This window comes from Colletes latitarsis, unplaced genomic scaffold (genome assembly GCF_051014445.1).
Source record: "Colletes latitarsis isolate SP2378_abdomen unplaced genomic scaffold, iyColLati1 scaffold0013, whole genome shotgun sequence".
Classification (NCBI taxonomy): Eukaryota; Metazoa; Arthropoda; class Insecta; order Hymenoptera; family Colletidae; genus Colletes; species Colletes latitarsis.
This window is the reverse complement of record NW_027488368.1, coordinates 19979550-19986242: the sequence shown is the minus strand read 5'-3', so window position 1 is coordinate 19986242 and position 6693 is coordinate 19979550.

The following is a 6693-nucleotide window of genomic DNA, read 5'->3' as shown; positions in this document are numbered from 1 at the left end:
CAGTGTGGTCCCACATTACTACGTGATCCAAACCAGAAAAAACCCAGGATCCGTTCAACAGGTACGTGAAGAATGCGAAAAAATGAGTCTGATGAGTGAAAATCCCAGGCCTTACCTAGACCTAACATGCGTTATCCTCAAGAATATTGATCGAAACCTGGTTTAATCGACTGTTTCAGTGTGGTACCACATCACTATGTGATCCAAACCAGAAAATAGCCCAGGATCTATCCATGAAGTATAAGAAATATGCGAAAGTATGAGCCTGATGAGGGCAAATCCTAGACCTAACCCAGACCTAACATGCGTTATCCTCAAAAATATTTATCAAGACCAGGTTTAACTGAATGTTTCAGTGTGGTACCACATTACTACGTGATCCATACCAGAAAAAACCTAGGATCTGTTCAACAAGTATGTGAAAAATGCGAAAGCACGAGTCGGATGAGAGCAAATCCCAGGCGTAACGTAGACATAACTTTCGTTATCCTCTAAATTATTGATCGAAACCAGGTTTAGTGGGCTGTTTCAGTGTGGTACCACATTACTGCCCGATCCAAACCAGAAAAAACCCAGGATCTGTTCAACAAGTATGTGAAAAATGCGAAAGTATGACCCTGATGTGGGCAAATCCCAGACCTATCCCAGACCTAACTTGCATTGACCTCTAAAATATTGATCGAAACCAGGTTTAATTGACTGTTTCAGTGTGGTACCACATTACTACGTGATCCAATCCAGAAATAGTCCAGGATCTAGCCATGAGGTATGAGAAATATGCGAAAGTATGAGCCTGATGAGGGCAAATCCTAGACCTAACCCAGACCTAACATGCGTTATCATCTAAAATATTTATCAAGACCTGGTTTAATTGATTGTTTCAGTGTGGTACCACATTACTACGTGAACCATACCAGAAAAAACCCAGGATCCGTTGAACAAGTATCTGAAGAATGCGAAAGTATGAGTCTGATGAGTGAAAATCCTCGGCCTAACCTAGACCTAACATGCGTTATCCTCAAAAATATTGATCGAAACCAGGTTTAATAGACTGTTTCAGTGTGGTACCACATTACTACGTGATACAATCCTGAAACAGCCCAGGATCTAGCCATGAAGTATGAGAAATATGCGAAAGTATGAGCCTGATGAGGGCAAATCCTAGACCTAACTCAGACCTAACATGCGTTATCATCTAAAATATTTATCAAGACCTGGTTTAAGTGATTGTTTCAGTGTGGTACCACATTACTACGTGAACCATACCAGAAAAAACCCAGGATCCGTTCAACAGGTATCTGAAGAATGCGAAAGTATGAGTCTGATGAGTGAAAATCTCAGGGCTAACCTAGACCTAACATGCATTATCCTCTAAAATATTGATCCAAACCAGGTTTAGTGGACTGTTTCAGTGTGGTACCACTTTACTACGTGATCCAAAGCAGAAAAAACCCTCGATCGGGTCAACATGTTTGTTAGAACTGCGAAAGTATGACCCTGATGAGGGCAAATCCCAGGCCTAACCCAGACCTAACATGCGTTACCCTCAAAAATATTTATCAAGACCAGGTTTAACTGAATGTTTCAGTATGGTACCACATTACTACGTGATCCATACCAGAAAAAACCCAGGATCTGTTCAACAAGTATGTGAAAAATGCGAAAGCATGAGTCTGATGAGGGCAAATCCCAGACATATCCCAGACCTAACTTGCGTTATCCTCTAAAATATTGATCGAAACAAGGTTTAATTGACTGTTTCAGCGTGGTACCACATTACTACGTGATACAATCCAGAAACAGCCCAGGATCTAGCCATGAAGTATGAGAAATATGCGAAAGTATGAGCCTGATGTGGGCAAATCCTAGACCTAACCCAAACCTAACATGCGTTATCCTCTAAAATATTTATCAAGACCAGGTTTATTTGAATGTTTCAGTGTGGTACCACATCACTACATGATCCAAACCAGAAAAAACCCAGGATCCGTTCAACAAGTATGTGAAAAACGCGAACGTATGAGTCTGATGAGGGCAAATCCCAGACCTATCCCAGACCTAACTTGCGTTGTCCTCTAAGATATTGATGGAAACCAGCTTTAATTGACTGTTTCAGTGTGGTACCACATTACTACGTGATCCAATCCAGAAATAGCCCAGGATCTAGCCATGAAGTATGAGAAATATGCGAAAGTATGAGCCTGATGAGGGCAAATCCTAGACCTAACCCAGACCTAACATGCGTTATCATCTAAAATATTTATCAAGACCTGGTTTAATTGATTGTTTCAGTGTGGTACCACATTACTATGTGATCCAAACCAGAAAATAACCCAGGATCTGTTCAACGAGTATGTGAAGTGTGCGAAAGTATGAGTCTGATGAAGTCAAATCCCAGATCTATCCCAGACTTAACTTGCGTTATCCTCTAAAATATTGATCGAAACCGGGTTTAATCGACTGTTTCAGTGTGGTACCACATTACTACGTGATCCAAACCAGAAAAAACCCAGGATCAGTTCAACAAGTATGTGAAAAACGCGAAAGTATGAGCCTGATGAGGGCTAATCCCAGACCTATCCCAGTCCTAACTTGCGTTATCCTCTAAAATATTGATCGAAACCAGGTTTAATTGACTGTTTCAGCGTGGTACCACATTACTACGTGATACAATCCGGAAACAGCCCAGGATCTAGCCATGAAGTATGAGAAATATGCGAAAGTATGAGCCTGATGAGGGCAAATCCTAGACCTAACTCAGACCTAACATGCGTTATCATCTAAAATATTTATCAAGACCAGGTTTAATTGATTGTTTCAGTGTGGTCCCACATTACTACGTGATCCAAACCAGAAAAAACCCAGGATCCGTTCAACAGGTATGTGAAGAATGCGAAAGTATGAGTCTGATGAGTGAAAATCCTCGGCCTAACCTAGACCTAACATGCGTTATCCTCAAAAATATTGATCGAAACAAGGTTTAATTGACAGTTTCAGTGTGGTACCACACTACTACGTGATCCAAACCAGAAAAAAACCCAGGATCTGTTCAACAAGTATGTGAAAATCGCGAATGTATGAGCCTGATGAGGGCAAATCCCAGACCTATACCAGACCTAACTTACGTTATCCTCTAAAATATTGATCGAAACCAGGTTTAATTGACTGTTTCAGTGTGGTACCACATTACTATGCGATCCAATCCAGAAATAGCCCAGGATCTAGCCATGAGGTATGAGAAATATGCGAAAGTATGAGCCTGACGAGAGCAAATCCTAGACCTAACCCAGACCTAACATGCGTTATCCTCAAAAATATTTATCAAGACCAGGTTTAACTGAATGTTTCAGTATGGTACCACATTACTACGTGATCCATACCAGAAAAAACCCAGGATCTGTTCAACAAGTATGTGAAAAGTGCGAAAGCATGAGTCTGATGAGGGCAAATCCCAGACCTATCCCAGACCTAACTTGCGTTATCCTCTAAAATATTGATCGAAACCAGGTTTAATTGACTGTTTCAGCGTGGTACCACATCACTATGTGATCCAAACCAGAAAATAGCCCAGGATCTATCCATGAAGTATAAGAAATATGCGAAAGTATGAGCCTGATGAGGGCAAATCCTAGACCTAACCCAGACCTAACATGCGTTATCCTCAAAAATATTTATCAAGACCAGGTTTAACTGAATGTTTCAGTGTGGTACCACATTACTACGTGATCCATACCAGAAAAAACCCAGGATCTGTTCAACAAGTATGTGAAAAATGCGAAAGCACGAGTCGGATGAGAGCTAATCCCAGACCTATCCCAGACCTAACTTGCGTTATCCTCTAAAATATTGATCGAAACCGGGTTTAATCTTTCTGTTTCAGTGTGGTACCACATTACTACGTGATCCAAACCAGAAAAAACCCAGGATCAGTTCAACAAGTATGTGAAAAACGCGAAAGTATGAGCCTGATGAGGGCTAATCCCAGACCTATCCCAGACCTAACTTGCGTTATCCTCTAAAATATTGATCGAAACCAGGTTTAATTGACTGTTTCAGCGTGGTACCACATTACTACGTGATACAATCCAGAAACAGCCCAGGATCCAGCCATGAAGTATGAGAAATATGCGAAAGTATGAGCCTGATGTGGGCAAATCCTAGACCTAACCCAAACCTAACATGCGTTATCCTCTAAAATATTTATCAAGACCAGGTTTAATTGAATGTTTCAGTGTGGTACCACATTACTACGTGAACCAAACCAGAAAAAACCCAGGATCCGTTCAACAAGTATGTGAAGAATGCGAAAGTATGAGTCTGATGAGTGAAAATCCCAGGGCTAACCTAGACCTAACATGCGTTATCATCTAAAATATTTATCAAGACCTGGTTTAATTGATTGTTTCAGTGTGGTACCACATTACTATGTGATCCAAACCAGAAAATAACCCAGGATCTGTTCAACGAGTATGTGAAGTGTGCGAAAGTATGACCCTGATGAGGGCAAATCCCAGACCTACCCCAGACCTAACTTGCGTTATCCTCTAAAATATTGATCGAATCAAGGTTTAATTGACTGTTTCAGCGTGGTACCACATTACTACGTGATACAATCCAGAAACAGCCCAGGATCTAGCCATGAAGTATGAGAAATATGCGAAAGAATGAGTCTGATGTGGGCAAATCTTAGACGTAACCCAAACCTAACATGCGTTATCCTCTAAAATATTTATCAAGACCAGGTTTATTTGAATGTTTCAGTGTGGCACCACATTACTACGTGATCCAATCCAGAAAAAACCCAGGATCCGTTCAACAAGTATGTGAAAAACGAAACGTATGAGTCTGATGAGAGCAAATCCCAGACCTATCCCAGACCTAACTTGCGTTGTCCTCTAAGATATTGATGGAAACGAGGTTTAATTGACTGTTTCAGTGTTGTACTTCATTACTACGTGATGCAATCCAGAAAAAGCCCAGGATCTAGCCATCAAGTTTGAGAAATATGCGAAAGTATGAGCCTGACGAGAGCAAATCCTAGACCTAACCCAGACCTAACATGCGTTATCCTCTAAAATATTTATCAAGACCAGGTTTAATTGATTGTTTCAGTGTGGTCCCACATTACTACGTGATCGAAACCAGAAAAAACCCAGGATCCGTTCAACAGGTATGTGAAGAATGCGAAAAAATGAGTCTGATGAGTGAAAATCCCAGGCCTTACCTAGACCTAACATGCGTTATCCTCAAGAATATTGATCGAAACCTGGTTTAATCGACTGTTTCAGTGTGGTACCACATCACTATGTGATCCAAACCAGAAAATAGCCCAGGATCTATCCATGAAGTATAAGAAATATGCGAAAGTATGAGCCTGATGAGGGCAAATCCTAGACCTAACCCAGACCTAACATGCGTTATCCTCAAAAATATTTATCAAGACCAGGTTTAACTGAATGTTTCAGTGTGGTACCACATTACTACGTGATCCATACCAGAAAAAACCCAGGATCTGTTCAACAAGTATGTGAAAAATGCGAAAGCACGAGTCGGATGAGAGCAAATCCCAGGCGTAACGTAGACATAACTTTCGTTTTCCTCTAAAATATTGATCGAAACCAGGTTTTGTGGGCTGTATCAGTGTGGTACCACATTACTGCCCGATCCAAACCAGAAAAAACCCAGGATCTGTTCAACAAGTATGTGAAAAATGCGAAAGTATGACCCTGATGTGGGCAAATCCCAGACCTATCCCAGACCTAACTTGCATTGACCTCTAAAATATTGATCGAAACCAGGTTTAATTGACTGTTTCAGTGTGGTACCACATTACTACGTGATCCAATCCAGAAATAGTCCAGGATCTAGCAATGAGGTATGAGAAATATGCGAAAGTATGAGCCTGATGAGGGCAAATCCTAGACCTAACCCAGACCTAACATGCGTTATCATCTAAAATAATTATCAAGACCTGGTTTAATTGATTGTTTCAGTGTGGTACCACATTACTACGTGAACCATACCAGAAAAAACCCAGGATCCGTTGAACAAGTATCTGAAGAATGCGAAAGTATGAGTCTGATGAGTGAAAATCCTCGGCCTAACCTAGACCTAACATGCGTTATCCTCAAAAATATTGATCGAAACCAGGTTTAATAGACTGTTTCAGTGTGGTACCACATTACTACGTGATACAATCCTGAAACAGCCCAGGATCTAGCCATGAAGTATGAGAAATATGCGAAAGTATGAGCCTGACGAGGGCAAATCCTAGACCTAACCCAAACCTAACATGCGTTATCCTCTAAAATATTGATCCAAACCAGGTTTAATGGACTGCTTCTGTGTGGTACAACATTACTACGTGATCCAAACCAGAAAAAACCCAGGATCTGTTCAACAAGTATGTCAAAAATGCGAGAGTATGACCCTGATGTGGGCAAATCTCAGACCTATCCCAGACCTAACTTGCATTGACCTCTAAAATATTGATCGAAGCCAGGTTTAATTGACTGTTTCAGTGTGGTACCACATTACTACGCGATCCAATCCAGAAAAAACCCAGGATCCGTTCAACAAGTATGTGAAAAACGAAACGTATGAGTCTGATGAGAGCAAATCCCAGACCTATCCCAGACCTAACTTGCGTTGTCCTCTAAGATATTGATGGAAACGAGGTTTAATTGACTGTTT